This window comes from Ooceraea biroi, chromosome 5 (genome assembly GCF_003672135.1).
Source record: "Ooceraea biroi isolate clonal line C1 chromosome 5, Obir_v5.4, whole genome shotgun sequence".
Taxonomy (NCBI): domain Eukaryota; kingdom Metazoa; phylum Arthropoda; class Insecta; order Hymenoptera; family Formicidae; genus Ooceraea; species Ooceraea biroi.
The window spans coordinates 8,721,346-8,738,105 of NC_039510.1; the positions used below are offsets into that span (position 1 = coordinate 8,721,346).

The following is a 16,760-nucleotide window of genomic DNA, read 5'->3' on the forward strand; positions in this document are numbered from 1 at the left end:
TTAGCTATAGGCAAATGTTCAGGATTCTGGATTGCCAATCCATAATCAACATAGCCAAGAAATCTCTTTTGTGTAGCATCCCATTCTATGTGTTTCCTAATTGCCATTTCATCCATAGTCAAACATGCATACAATTTCTCGCCTGAATTTTCGCTTTTTCTTCGCAATATATCTACTGTTTCTTGAGTTAATCCCGGATATCCATTTGTACTGCTATATCAAGCACGAAGCGTTGACTGCGCTGGTAATTTATTTTTAAACACTTTTCTAACATAATCATATGCCTTTGAGCTGTAAAAGCTTAATGTTAATGCAAAGGCACGTAATTCTTGCGAATATTTGCCTTTCTTTTTACCAGTCTTAATTTCTCGAATAATATCACTATCTTCCGAAAGTGTCTACAAACGTAACAAGAAACGAAAAGTTATGATTTAACATAAAATAGTATATAATTAATATTTGTAATGCGTAATATGAAATCAATATTTATAATTAATTTATTTAATTTCCCATTTTTTCATTTCACAAACAAATGTTATGACTTCTTAATAAAAAAAACTATACCATGTTCTCAAGGCATTTTAACAAAATATAGAAAATTAACTTATAATAATAAGAGAAAGAGTTTAAAAGCAATTATTACAAATATCTTTATTACATAACTTCATCATATGGCATACACCATTTATTTATTTCTACAATATATAAACGATTTTGTGAATACATGATCTGTATATATAACTGGTTCTGAATATATAACATATAATATATAACATCTTCTGTGTAATACATGATCAAAGTGTTAACCATTACCTTTAACTGTAGAAGTATTTCTATAGGCATAGGTCAGCACACATAACTGCCAATTAATTAGGTTTTATGAAACAGATAAGGGAAAGTGGAGCATACCTAAATTCAATTCCCCGTAGTTTTTTACATATTTACGCTATAATTCTTGGAGTGATTTTCAACAGATTTACTTCATGTTTGCAATTTTAATGGTTTTATTGGTCTAGCATGTTCTACTTTTCCATTAGTTTCACAAACGTTTTGCAACATGTATCAACTTGTCCGTCTTCCCTTTTTTTATTAATGTTATAAAATGACTTTATCTTACCTTTAATACTTCGGAGGCATTTGAGGATAGATTACATTCTTTTGTTAATTCATCTATTAACTGTTTCATACTTTGAATTCTGTTTCTCTTGCGATAGTGTTGAGTTCGTAAACGTTTAATAATTTTATCTTTTTTCGCTGAATTCCTTTTCAACATTTTTATAATGTTTATCAATTCCTCTGTGGACATGTTAGTCAATTCGGTATTACTCAAATCTCCAGGATATCTAATAGTTTTTTTTACAGTTTCTGATTATTTGTTCAGTATGGCTTTCTCGTTTTTTTTCTACACTGGAAAAGAATGTTGAGTTGATTCCTTCATTGATATCTGTAAGCATTGTTTCCACGGTACAAGTACAATCGCTATTCTCTTCAGAGGGACAAGTACTTGATTCCATTTCATTGGAATTAAGCTTCTCCCTTTGCGCTTCTCCTTTTTTTTCAGTTATGTGATTGGAATCTTCAATGTGTTCTGAAATGGATTCTTCAATTCCAATGTCATCAGAATGCAGAACAGGTTTTTCCACATTTACGTTTTGACATATTTCCTTTCTACATAAGCAATTAATATGTTATTGCTGCTTGGTTATAAAAATAAATATATATACATATATAAACAATATATTTTCTTCATTAATATAGATATTCTGATAAAGTTTCGAGCACATTACATATTTATCCGTTTGCATAGGCCAGTATTGATGTATATGAATTTCGCGTATTATCTAATATATCAAGTATTATAACATTACATTGTACCCGTGTTGTTATTTAACATTAGGAAATAGTGTTGGAACAGCATTCTTCTTTAATCGGACACCCATGAAGCCAAATTGTTCAAGTTGATCATCTGCAAAATGTTTTATGCAGATTCTACTATATTTCGGTGGATTTTCTGCATTGATTTGATTACTTAATACTGCATTTATCCACTTTTCCCGTAGCATCACATTACTGGGAAACCTATATATAAAAATAACAATATTCATGTTACATATGTTTATATGATTTCATATGTGACTTCCATCAAACTCTGCAAAACAAAATAAAAATAATATAATATATATTTGAGGTTAACTCTAACTCACCCGTACATAGGTAGAGCTTTGTTGTTTTCTATTTTATTTTTATATTTAGTTGTCTTGCACCCTTCAACATAACAATACGCCACCATTGTTTATTGTACTCACTTCTATTATATTTTCTTTTACGTTTAACACTGTTGATCTACACTTAACACTTTCCGCAGCAATTGCTATATGTCATACATTTTAGTTCCTAAACACCTCACTTGGTCGATGGCGGCGCAACACATCTTGGATACTAACCTGAAGTTGGCTACTGGCAGTCCATATTTCTATAGTCAAAGTACACGCTACGTTATTAAGATAATCTTGACACTTTTACCGTTAACGTGTTACATATTCAGTGCACTCATCTGGTAGCGTCTCACCTACAAGCCGGAAGTACTCGCTCGGATCCCTAAGCTCGCGATCAACCCCGGAAGCCTTTCATTCATCTCCTTCGTTTGGAATAGCCGGCGTACCACGAAATCGTCGAGGCGTCGAGGATGAAGCACGAGGTAGAAAGGAAAGACAGTTGTTTCGCACCGGGGACAGACAAGGAGGTAGACACTCCTTTTCGCTAATAGCATGCACGCGACCATCCGGACCACACGTGCGTGTGGTATAATTGGTAGGTGCGTGGGTGTGTATCGGTGTCAGCCAGCAAACAGGGCCAAGCGAAGCTGGCTGAGCCAGGCTGATCGTGGCCTGCCAAGCGTGGCCCAGGGGTCTGGTTCCTCTGGAGTTTCTACCGCTCCATCTGCTCCTTGTTACTCGCGGTTATTAATTAGCTCCGCTCGGTGAGAGAACGGCCGTATCCCGGCGACATCATCGTCGAAATTATGTGACTCCGCTCAAGTATCGGTAACCCGATGCCCGTTCAAGGCATCGAGCCGACCGGCCGATCGCGATGAAGACACGCGCGTGCGCGCGCGCGCATCCCTCAGGCTCGCAGAAGCCGATGTACCCAGACGCCTCTCGCGTGAGCTCGCAAGGGCGCAATTAACTCTCAGAACGGAGAATACATCGGTGCCTCGAGTATCGTAAACGTTCCTCTCGCGTGTTTCGCCTCAGGCCTGTCCACCTCGACACGAGATAAAACGTGTCCGCGTTGTCGAGCATCGGCTGGTCGACCAAAGCCGAGTGCGATAATTACCGGCTGTATTCTTCCCGTGTGTGAGTTGAAATGCATTTGCTGGAGAAGATTTTAATTGGAGGATAATACCGTCTTTCGCACGATACGTCGAATTTCTGATTGCAAAATAAAGATGATTCTCACGGATTACGCGTGATATATTCTCCTTAGATAACGATACTTTATACCATATTTCGGCAATATCTACGTTTCTTCCACGTTAAGTGGATGCTAATCGATTATCAAGCAGACAGACGAGGATCGACGAGGACACAACGTGGAATGATTCGCTGCTCCCAGCTATGAATCGAACAACGCGCTCGACAAGCATTCGGGCTCCATGGTCCCCGCATCATCGTCGAGATGCACCGACGGGGATTTGCACAGTTGCACCGGCGGCGGCGTCGCGTCTGCCCCGCATTCTCTCCGAGTCTCCCGACGCAACCGGCCTCGAGCGGCAAGCTCGCCCGCAGAAATGTAAATACCGGTCGGCCAATCAGTCTGATTGGTCCCATTCGCTCGAATGCCCGTCATTCACCGACGTTATACGACCGTTGCCGTAAGGCACGACGATGTTATACGTTCCTGAATCGAAGCATTGTTCGTACGGGCGTATATATGCACGTCTATGTATACACGCGTATGTACGAGCGGGCATATGCGGGATGCTTTGGAAAAGGTATCGCTAGCTTTTTGGGCATCGCGAGCCTTTAAATTAACGGGAATAAACAGCGAAATCGACGTAATCGGCGTATCGTATTATCTGCTGCGATAAATTATCTTAGGGATACAGTTTAATAGCCTAACCACTATTAGTGTAATCACGGGGGTTTCAACGTTTACGTCATACTTGATCATAGCTGTGAGCTCACGAGATTGCTACGCTGACATGGTTCGCAACGAATCAGACGCAAAACTTTCAACACATTGTATAAGCGACACTCTAAGAATCTCGTAAAGTGTTGGATAAAATGTCAAACTGACTTAATTGTTAATGCAGTGCATGAAATGTACGTTTATGAACGATTCACGTGGATAGACGTGCGTTCGATGGTCGATAGTTTGCAACGCGACGCGACGTGACGCGACGCGACGATTCCGCGTGCTGATCCTTCGCGATGCGAATTGTTGCGTGCCGACAACTCATTGTTATAAGAACGAGCGTTTCTGCTTTTATCTTGCAATTTTGAAACGCACGGCAAATTGGTCTGCTAATCGTAATGCGCGTTTAGCGTCGGGCAATTTCCCAGAAACGTTATTCGGGAAATCGTTTGCGTATAAGGCTGATAGAAAATTTTCAACTCTCGCTACGCCCTCACCCTCGCGTATAATTTGCTCGATCCCGACACGGATGCTTTCGTGACTTGGAACTACGCGTACTTGCCTTTCGAATACCATATATACCATTTCAAGACCACGCAATATCGTGTAATTGGAATTAAATGCGATGATTATGATAAATTGCGGGTTGCGATTCTGAATCAGACATCTACCTGTTTTCTGCGAATTCTCCTTATTAACCTGGCTCAACTCTGATTTGCGAGACGGTGAACTTTTAAAAGCAATCGCGTTACACCGCAACACGCGCTACCATGAACGAGATAATCTCGCGAAATGAAGAAACCACTTGTAGATACGTTTCGTGAAGAAAAGTCTGATTAAGCGCTTCCGGAACGGAAATGGGATTCATAGGTAAAGACAATATCCATCGTCGCAGACCGGATAATACGCTCAGTTCACCAAGTTGTTTACACGAGGGCCGAAACTCGCTTGAGACTCGAGCAAAAGGAATGAAACTAAGAGTCCCACTCGACAAGATGAAACGCAGTGTCCTCTGGCTCTCTGCACTTTTGTTTGTCCTTTCCTCTTCCTTTGATTCTATCGTCACGATCTTTCCTCCTCGTCACTGGCCATAGAAAAGAAGAATGGCCGCGAGGAAAGGGCTAGGATTGGAGGGTTAGGAATAGACGCAGAAAACACCAGTTACGAGGCAGCCCGCTTCTAATCTGGTTTAACTTGTTTACTGGCTCTCAATAAAGAAGCGATGGAATCGGCGCGCGTACGCGAATTTCGCGTAGCCTTCTCTCGCATCGACTCTCGCTCGCCTGAAATCTGACCTGAAATTTATTGCGACGGTAAATATAGGGGCGGTAGGTGGGTGGATTCCGGTCGAAAGGCGGAGAGCAGTTTGGCGGCACTCGAGGGAAAGAGGGTATCGGGGAGAAGGCGGTTAAACCGCAGCACGTCCGGCATTTGTAACACCTCGGCTGGTTATCGTCGCGATTTTTCGAAGGTTCCTTGAAAGTCGTGGTCGATCAGCGTACAGCTGCAATATACTTTCTACGTTTTCGTTTAAAATCACGTAAACCGCGACGATGACGAAGATGACGAAGAAGTAGAAGAAGACGAGAATGGCGGCATAGTTGTTGGTGTTGGTGCCAGCATCGTCAAGGAACTGTTTTAACGAGGCTGCTCGAGGGAATTCATTGAGACACCGGCTGCTTCTTCGACGGCCACGTGACTCCTCTCCCTTCTTCTCTTTCTTTCCGTTCTTTATAGCTCGGCGTTTTATTATTCGCCTCTTACCCCCTTCTTTCACTCCGTCTGCCGCGTCTCGCACGCCCTTACCGTCGACTAACCTTCATTTCCTTCTTCCCCGAATTCTCGGCATTATTCAGCGAGCGCACGTCCCTCATCGTGGATGCACGCACGTACTAGCTACCTGCTACGACGACGGCAACGACGACAACGACGTCGACGACGACGACAACGACGATGATGACGACGACAAAGAAGACAAAAAAGACGAGGACGATGCCGACGGCGACGACAACATCGCCGTCGGAGTTGGTTGAAATTTGCGATAAAAACGTCTTGCTGTCGAAGCCGGTTAGTTGTCCGAACAGACTTCAGTCTACGTGTCGTCGTCGTTCGATAGTGCATCTCACGTGTCTCGCAGTTTCTCATGTCTACAGTTGAACAATTTTTATTTTATTATAGATCCCCTGCTACAGTATCTTCTTCGTGCATCGTTAACTTGTAGAAGCATTAGATGCTCGATTCTTTATTCTTTATGATTAATGAGAAACAGAAAATTTTCGGAATTTACATAATCCTACGTAATTCGGATGGATTCGTAATAGAATGGAATTGTTTCTTTTTCTTGCACTGCTTGCAGTACCCTCGATATGCTTTTGCGAAATACGGAATGTAATCTAATAAATTATTAATTGGCATTGGCATAAATGAACGAAATTATTAGTGGATATCAGTAATACCAGTGAATGGAATTTCCATCGACATGAAATTTTCATTTGTTGCAAAAACGCTAAAACCCGAACGAGAGTAGATATTCGCGAGAATAGATACTCGTTAAAAGCACGAAACGGAAAGCTATCGTTATAAAGTGTCCGTCGTTGAGGCACAGAGATATCGTCGAATCGAAATCCTGATTATACTCGCATTACTGATTGCGCGCGTGTCACATTATAAGCTTTAATCACTTTAATTACTTATCGCATGTAATTAAGCAGAATTTATTGCACCCGTGCCGACAAACGATCAGTGAAACCCGTTGATGCGTGGTCGTGCGTTTGCGTCCGTCAATGGTACGCGTAATAAAACTTGGAGTCACAATTCTCCATCGAATAAAAGCTGGACTAATTGTCAACGTTGTTTCAGTGTATAGGAAATTGGCGGTTTCATTACGCGTCGCTTAATTGCCGTGCTTCACGTGCCAGAGTAAATATTTATTGAATGGCTACCTCGATGTTAGCACCTATCGCACGATCCGTCACGGATCATGTTAAAGTGGTGCACCGTCGATCGCGTTATTCTCACTAAAACTCTCGATGTCTGGCATTTATATTGCGACAAGGCGAAACGTTGCCGAATATACTTGGTAAGCTCATGTGTGATTTTGCACACGGACACGTTTGCGGACGGTAACGAACGGTTTCTACCAAAAGCTATGTACGCGTCGGCCCATTCCTCACCGCCCTGGCCGTTCTTTATGGGGTGGTGTACGTCGGTAACGAGCTCCCGCGCTCCGTCGTTTTTCTCTCATTAAAACGTCGGCTGACGTCTTATTGTATGTCGTATTATTATCATTGCCACACGACGGAACACGCAAGCTATCGGAGCACGCCCATGCCTCCGCATACCACATAATCGAGAGGATTTCAACGTTATGTTAATAACAATCGTGAATGTCTCTCTCTGGCGTTAAATGTCTCTTGAATTACAGCGCTTCATGCAAACTGGACGCACGTATGTCGTCGAAATTAAGCAAATGATGCATGAATAATAGATATATCATTCTGACTGTGTACTATTATAGGTGAGATCTATCAGAGCTAATCGTCATTACTTTTGTGCTTGTTACAGGTGAGTCAACTGAGCTTATCAAGTGTCTGAACAATCACGCGCTCACGGAATGAAAAGCTACCTACACAGTGAGTTCAATTAAGAGTAATTATGCAATGGAACATCATCCGGTCCGATGCGTGTCGCGGAAATTCCAATAGAAACGATAAGCCCGGATTCAACGCGCGTTCGTACAAAACGAGACCGGGACACGCGCAAAGGCGCGGTAACGCTCTAAATGAAACGTACCCCGTACATCTTCCCTTTGTATATTTTTTGCCGACATGCGCGATCCTGGTGCGTTTGATTGTCGACGAAAGACGCTAGCGATGACTGTTCCAGGCCCGGCGCGTTCAGACTCCCAGGAGGGATCTCTCCTTCCTACGGAGTAAACTGTTTTCTTAGGCACTCGGGACTCTTGAAAAATTCCTAAATATTTACTCGAGTGGAGGACTCCCAGACGGACGACACTTAAACGGTATTCTCCGAGCAGGGTACACGAAGACGGGCTTAAGCCCCCTGAAGGACGGATTAGAACCTCTCCTGCACATTTCTTTCTCCTTCTTCCGTTTCCCCCGTGCCCTCCTCCACCCCCTTTTTTTCTCATCCACCTTTTCTTCGCGCATTTCTGTTTCCACCACTGAGATCCATGCGGAATTCCCGCTGAGGGAAATCATTCTTTGAATTCGTGTGTAAGTCGGGTGTGATTTTTCCAAGTGTATACATCATAAGAAGATAAAACATGGTATTTGTCACTGAAAAATGCAACTTTTCCGTTCGTATACACTACGTACGCATTACGCATGCGTTAGAGTACGATGAATTATATATGAATCGGTATTATTATACATAAGAAGTGTCGAGCGCTTTTATGGAAATAACCATTATCCAACTTCTGAAGTGAAAGCCAGTTACGTTATTCCTCAGGAAAATGTTTATTTTTCAAGCGAATGCTTGATTGTTTATTTCTCCGCATAATTGATTGAAGGAATAACTGGTTCACAAAACAGACATATTTAATCGTGTTTACTTGTATTAAAATGCTTCTTATTGTTACAAATTCTGGTTTGTCACGCCGTTACATATTACTGAACATAAACAAAGAAAGACTCAATATAAACTAAATATAGCTTGAAATAAATAATATAGCCGAAAATAAATAATTAATTTTACTGACTATCGTAATGACACTGCCATGCTTTTGGCACTTAATCGGATAAAATAATGAATGATTGAGTGTCGCACTGACACTGCTAGATCGCAACAAAAGAAAAAGACGTCTCACTGACGTTATCACGACAAATAATAAAGAGTGTCTCACTGACACAAGCAATGTTGCACGTGAAAACGTGTCTCACTGACACGACCCAAATTATGTGAAATAAAAGTGTCTCACTGACAAAACCACGCGTCTCACTGACGCAAGCAAACCGTAGTATAGAAAAAGTGTCTAGTTGAGACACTATCACCCTGAGAAGGGCTTCGGCTTGATCAAGGCCGAAATACGTACTCGCTGTACTCACTTCCGTGTTCATGTTATAAAGCTCACCCGCTTAACCTCGCCTCGCACTGAGAGATGACAAATAGAATCCTCGCACTGAGGGATCGCAATCGAAGGGGGTGTCTCGCTGACATGATCAGGAGTGATATCCGCAGGACCCACTGCCTTGTAGAAATCCCTTCGTCCTTGGCTCGCAGAGAGAACGCACTTTTTCCAGCAACCTTTATCTCACAGAACAAAGAACGACGACTACAAAATTCGCGCGGCGCACCTTAAACCGCCCTAGCAGAGCGCCCTCTATCGTCCGAAACTCTAACGCGATCGATTGGTTATCGACCGTCCTATGTCGTCTGATCGATATCGGTAACATCGGCTGTTTCCGTAACAAATTGATTTGATTGAAAACGATGTAGCATCCCGCGCTAGTCTAACAATAAGTGATCTATCGATTTATTTGTTTCTAAATAATGTCGCAAACTTTGCTCGTTCTTTATGAGTCAGAGTACTTTTTATCATCTTGAATCACGAAAGCCCTTGACGCGCCGTCTTTTTATGCCTTGATAACACGAAATTACGCAATGTCCTACAGTTGCCAGTTATCTTATCGGTCGTTACAAATATTTCATTCGTGATCGGCTTGTGATCGCGACCTATTTCTAACGACACGAGAACTTTTCAGCTTCGACAATACGAAACTACTCGGCAACCGAGTGAATATCGCGAATCGACCATCTCGATGGATATTTTCGTATACATGTGGTGTGGGGGAACGGTACCCCGAAGATTCGGGAGACCGTCTTCTAGACAGACGGTGAAAGGACGATCCAACACGATTCCACAGTTTCTCTTGACTTTTTTCGACTAGTTTCAGGCGTTGCCTCGATGCAAAAGCATTCCCTTGTTCAAAGTTCCCACGTCCCCGTCCACCGATTCCCGTCGTAGTCGCGCTTTTCATCCGAGAGCTTCAAAAACTTTCGGCGACGGTCTGAATACTAGGCTGCATTAAACATGAATAAACGATTTATGAGAACAAAACGACTGTGACGAGTTGATGAAAGGTTGTCGGCACGAATATAACGACGATTCGCAGAAAATGCGACCAACGTTATCATTCATCAAATTGCTTTGATCTTCTTTATACATACGCATGATCCCGCTTTATTATTCGCTGATTTAATTAATCGCTTTTTCTGTATCTGTTGTGTGTGTGTGTGTGTGTGTCATTCTTTCGGACGTAACAACACATCGATGAATCGCAGCCGGACACTTGCTTCATGGAGCGAGTAAATGAACTTTTTTGGTCATTTGACTTCTCGGAAGCTTCGATCTTCATCCCGCCACGTCGATCACACCGCAGCGACGAAAGTAAACCGAATGTTAGACAGTGACTCCGGAGTCACGCAATTGTCGCGAGGATACACGAGATCTTACATAAAGAATTTCCACTCCAAAGAGGTACGGTTCCGCTAAGAGAAAGATTATATTTCATCGCGTTCCAGTACGTCGTATTTACGAGTTGAGCCGCGGATAACGGAAAAAGAAACCGACTAAAAAAAAGAAAAAAAATATATATTCCATCGGAGGTGTACGACGAGCACGCGGGGGATAAAAGGATTCAATCGAGCGCGCGAACGCGGCCCGTTTCTCGCGGAGCGGGTACCGGCGGAAACTTCGGGCTTCAAAGCGATCTCATTTCATGCGCTCACAAAGTTGGCTCCGCTGCGGATTGCCGCAAGCTAATTTGCGAGCGTCAGCTGCGTATTTCTGCAACTATTCTGAGTTCCTCGCGGCGTTAACCCCCAGACGGTGCAGGCCGTTAAAAACGACCAATACCAAACGCGAGACTGCTTCCCCTCCCCCCCTCCCCTCCCCCGAACACATGCTACATCTACTTTTCACTCACGAAATAATTAATTCGCGTGCTCGTAAAACTCGTCACTGGGGACAACAAAATCAGGCGAGGCAGTTGCATTCTTTTATGATTCTCTGGAAGAGGTATGTAGCGCGATGTCTGCGATATGGCAAGGAAGATTCTCTAGCATCGGTGCTACGCTCTCGTCCCATAATCTAATCAGCGTATTAAATGAATGATAATGTCTGCTCGTAAATCCATGGCTCGAGAAACGATCTCCCCACGTGCGTCGTGGTTTGAAGACCTGTACATTTGACGCATCCAACTTCTTTTGGCGCTGCGACATTTTCAAACAAATACTCCACACCCATAGAGAGAAACAAGGCTCTTATCGTAAACTCGAGAAATATACAAACCTAAAAGTTGCTAAACTTAAATAATCATTAAGCTGTGACAGTAGGGATCCTCTAGAGGCAGCTATGGCAGTGCCTCGTAACGACAATTGTTCCTGAAGCGAGAAAATCTAGCATATTTATTATTATTACCAGCATATGTTAAAGCCGCTAATTTTAGTTTTTTAAATTATATTAAAGCAGCTGATTCGCTGATGTATATCAATGCTGCAAGCGTTATACAGACGTTACGATCAAGACAATCAAGTATCAATAATAAAAAATAGAGATCCGAAATATTTATGTGCAAGCTCTGCTCTTTGATAAAATAATATTACTGTTGTATGATGTAACGCCAGGAAATTCTAATAATCCAAAGTTCTTAACGACCAGACTGGCAGTTTATTTAAAGGAAAATAGGAACACAACGTTTCGATCAAAGTTTCTAATCCTTATCAAGTGTTTAACGTAACCGAGTATTTTAACTGAATCTCATTCTAAAACATAATGAAGTCACCAATTTGTTACAATAAAAAATACAAAATACAAAAATCACGCAAAAAAAACCAAAGTTAAATAGTAGTAGTGAAAACAATGCAGAGAACAAAACTTACTGGACAAAAGCGATTCAGGAACTCGAGAAATAATGACTTGTAGAGAGAAACACCTCCGTATGCGATGGAGGTTCACAAACAAGTGAGACATAGACAAAGGTTACATGTTTACCAAAACGGCATCATAGATACAAGGCAGGTTCTCAACGTCTAATTGTAAGTTAATCGTGTTAGGATGCCATTTTATGAAGATCATTTCGGCGATCTCTCTCTTTCTTAATCTGCTCTCATGATGCAAAATGTTAATATTCTACCAATCAAAATCGTGTTCGTTAAGTATTCTATGTTTGCTTACGACGGACAAACAGTTATCATTTTTTTAATTAATGTCTAATTGGTGTTCTCTAATACGAGTAAACCAAATTAACTGTATGGATTGTGAGGCTTGCTACATAGGCCAAACGAAACGGCATTTGAATACTCGTATTAGAGAACACCAATTAGACATTAATAAAAAAAATGATAACTGTTTGTCCGTCGTAAGCAAACATAGAATACTTAACGAACACGATTTTGATTGGTAGAATATTAACATTTTGCATCATGAGAGCAGATTAAGAAAGAGAGAGATCGCCGAAATGATCTTCATAAAATGGCATCCTAACACGATTAACTTACAATTAGACGTTGAGAACCTGCCTTGTATCTATGATGCCGTTTTGGTAAACATGTAACCTTTGTCTATGTCTCACTTGTTTGTGAACCTCCATCGCATACGGAGGTGTTTCTCTCTACAAGTCATTATTTCTCGAGTTCCTGAATCGCTTTTGTCCAGTAAGTTTTGTTCTCTGCATTGTTTTCACTACTACTATTTAACTTTGGTTTTTTTTGCGTGATTTTTGTATTTTGTATTTTTTATTGTAACAAATTGGTGACTTCATTATGTTTTAGAATGAGATTCAGTTAAAATACTCGGTTACGTTAAACACTTGATAAGGATTAGAAACTTTGATCGAAACGTTGTGTTCCTATTTTCCTTTAAATAAACTGCCAGTCTGGTCGTTAAGAACTTTGGATTAAAATAATATTACATTACGATACCACTTGAGAGATGCAGAATTCAATTATGACGCCATCATTTCCGGAGTCCTACATGCAGTTTGGATGTTATCCATGGGTCGTTTCTCGTGCAGGCTAAAAAAAATTTAACGATCTCCCCCGTTAGAGGTAACATCGCTCACTGGGTACCATTCCAGAGAGTGATATTACATGCCAATATTCTATCTCGGTTACGGCCATCACTTCGCTATTGACTCGTGACATCGTTTGCACTCGGCGGGCTCTGCCATTCTATCAACGATACGTACCACTCTCTATACTCTTTGTCGAATAAAGTGCCATTGAATTCTGATACTCCCGATGTTGCTTCGATCGATACGTGAATAGGATCCAAGCCCGAACAGGATCGTTACCCCTTCGTCCAATCGCATCTCGTCGTTAGCCATCGTACCATTACGTGATAAGTTGGCGTCTGAAATCTGCATAAAACGATACGAAGGCAGAAGCGCCTTGGCGAGAATAATCGATACGATTCCCATATTCGCCGGTCGCGTCAGCATAAAAGTATTGAATACGTGGAGAAAAAGAATACACTTCTGGGACTGAACGGAGTTCAGGCAAAGGTATAAATGTCTTTCGCAAGTGAAACAAAGAAAGAGTTGAAATTAAGGCGAATGATACGGCTTGTTTCTCTCGATCGTTAACTCGGATAGCAGCTGACAGAACTGACATAAAAATTTCAGTCGATCTCGACTGTATACGGTGACTGTTATCGCCCGTTAGCAATGGGAGTCATATTGCAATGTTTAACGATTCGATTGTTCATTCGTCTGGTGCGCGTCAAACAAACGTAAAGCGGCTCAGCTATCGAAAAAAAAGGAGAAAAAAAAGAAAAAACTCGTTTGTGAAATCGATAGCGACGGCTATCATGAATCCTCGTCGAATCAGACATGAACGACAAACGTAGCGCTTCTGTGAGATCCGCACACAGGTAGAGAGACAGAAAGTGTAAGTGCTCTCGAGGATTATCCCCCACGCAAGGGATCGAGCCTCGGGGCGCCGTGAGATGGAGGAAAATCAAAGAGTTTCGACGAGGATGAAGGGAGGAAGAACGCGGGCGAGGGCGAGAGCAAGGGCTTGCCACTGCTCGTGCAGCGTGGCAACGACGAGAGAAGGAAGAAGAGGAAGAGGAGGTGGTGGAGGAGGTGCAGGAGATGGAGAAGGTGGAGAATGGCGCGGCAGTGCCCCGGCGCTACGACGGTAGCTGTGCATTTCGCTTGTCGAGGCATAAACTGGGACGGTAGACGTGCCGGTATGAAAATTTCAATCGGCCGGGGCGAAGTGCCGGGCGTAGCGCGCGTAGAGCGTCGAGGAGGCGGCGTCGGCGAAGGTGGAAGACTGTATGGTAGTGGAGGAGACTCAGGTGGAGGCACAGGTGGAGGGCGACGAAGAGGTAGGAGGAGAAACGCGACGCGGGGGAGGATGAAGGGAGGTAAAGTGGTTCTGGACCGTGTGGGTATATCACCTATCTTCGTCCCACTCACAGTCCCGACGCCGCTTGATTCGCCGTACTGCGATCCTTCTCTCTCCTGCCGACGCGTACGAGGCTCTAGCCCGCGGCGAACTGCATAATTCATGGTCCTGCTACACACCGACCGCCGCTCCGGCGGACCCGCTTCCAGAGGGCCGCCGCCACCCGGCCCTCATTGCACACCACCGCCTTCAACCTCCTTCCTTGCCAGGGTCAGCTTTAGTCACGTGCATTGTATGTCATCACGTATATGTGTGTTGCTAGTCCATGCATACAAAAGAAGCGCGCGCGTGCGCTTATGTACATACGTGTATATAAAGTTGGCCCTACGACCAGGTATACACGCATGTTCGTAACCTCGCGCAGAATGTAGGCGAATATTTCGGCTGAGTTATGGGCGGATAGCACCCCCCGTTGAGGTAGCGCAGCCCTAACTAGAGGAACACCGCGGGCGCTTTGACCGTTCTCTCGATCGCGTTGGAATACCTTCTCTGACGGAGAACAAGATTCGAAGATCGGAATAATGGATCTTTACGAGACCACAAGTCAGCTTGGACAACTTTACGCATCGCTGATCCGTTATAGGTTTTTTGTAACTTGCACGACCTGCTTTTTCTCCCTCACGTTACCACCTCACGTTGAAACTAACGTTGCTTTTAAGCAGAAGATACTAATGTAATCATAGAATTCTTTAATTACAGAATTCACGCGCGTGTAAATTTTCTTTTCTAATTCGCGTCGAGCTCGCGAAGAATATGTACTGCTTGATGCAGGTTGGGATGGGTAGTGAGATAAAGTACTGTGGTATAAATCTCAAACTCTTAATGCCACGTGAAATATATCAGTGACGCAAAGATCCTGCATTCAGGTAGAATATACGTCAGAGGGTGCACTTGTAAATTATAACTCTGCTATTTTTGTGAAAAAGGATGTGGAATGCACCAAAAATCGCTTGCTTTTTCACAAAAGCGTCAACAAGGTCGTTATTCTCTGTATGTCGACTATTTGTACCCCGAAAATATTTACTTTGTGGAAAGAGTCTCTTTGGGCTTTTATTTTTCGGAATAAGTTTTAAAATATTATTTCACACTAATCATTGTCATTTTGATCTCTCATCAAACGCTCGTGAGTTTAAGCTTTTCAGCTTTCGAATATCCGATACAATTAAGAAGATTTTTTGATGATATTTTTGTGTGTTTTTGATATTTCGGCTATTGACAGTTGAATAGAATGATCCACATGGATTACCTGAAACATGATCGAACAGATAACGCGGCAATGTCGTTGTTAAAATCGACTGCACCTCTCGCCTCGCGCTCAGGGTGTGACTCGTTTGGTCCGTGTACACAAACCAATCGGAAGACAAAATGTGTACCCGAAGCTACGAGGCTGCACGAAATTAATACAGAACCGGCTTTAATCTACGGACGCACCGCGATTCGAAGCGCAGAAAAGGCAGTGAAACAAGATGCAGATATCCCGAGGCACGACCAGGAGCCGCAAGTCGTTTTCTCGTCCTGCCGGAGAAGTGTACCGGTTCTTGCGCTGAATAAATGGGAGATGCTCTGCCATCTTGGGTTCCCATCGCTCGCGCCAGAAGATAAACATCAGCAACAGAGCAACAGCAGCCACAGCACCAACAGCACGGTAGCCAGAGGGACCCTCGTAATTAGCCGGGCTTGCATGCCTCTTCTTTTTCTCGCGTTAGAAACGCCGCTTCGAAGACTGCGATGCTTGATGGTGTCTATTTATGAACCGCTCGCGAATCGATCAAAGTCTTTTGAAAACCGCCGGATGACCGAAAGGTTTCGTAAAAGTTGCTGTGCGAATTCCAAGTGGAGATGCATCTGGCAAAAAGAGATAGGGATCATCGTTAACTTTTGCATTTGGAGCGGAAAATATTGGAATCTCAAAGAGCCGAGACTTGTGTCATTCTGCAAATTAATATACATATATATGTGCTAACACTCAGAGACTCAACTCGATATGCTTATATATTATATAATAAAAGCCAGATATTAATATATTATATTTATATAATAAATTTCGAACCTGTTCTCCGATGTGAATCCTTGGCAAAAATAATGTAATATTATACATACGTACTTGGTTGTCTTTACGCATCTTGTATCTTTAAACAATGGCAATTATTCGATGGCAATTATCCTTTTATCATCATTTTACACATTTC

At 42.7% G+C, this 16,760-nt stretch overlaps 1 protein-coding gene and 1 non-coding gene across 2 annotated transcripts in view; one reads left to right on the forward strand and one right to left on the reverse strand.

Moving 5' to 3' along the window:
* LOC105280884 (discoidin domain-containing receptor 2) overlaps positions 1-16,760 on the forward strand; it is a 96,269-nt gene that overhangs the window by 48,585 nt on the left and 30,924 nt on the right. The gene's annotated exons all lie outside the window — the stretch shown is intronic.
* Positions 639-7,693, reverse strand: LOC105280883. Its single transcript, XR_003406587.1, has 2 exons — positions 2,205-7,693; positions 639-2,079 (listed from the first exon to the last, which is right to left on the reverse strand). It is a non-coding gene; the product is annotated as an uncharacterized LOC105280883 (transcript).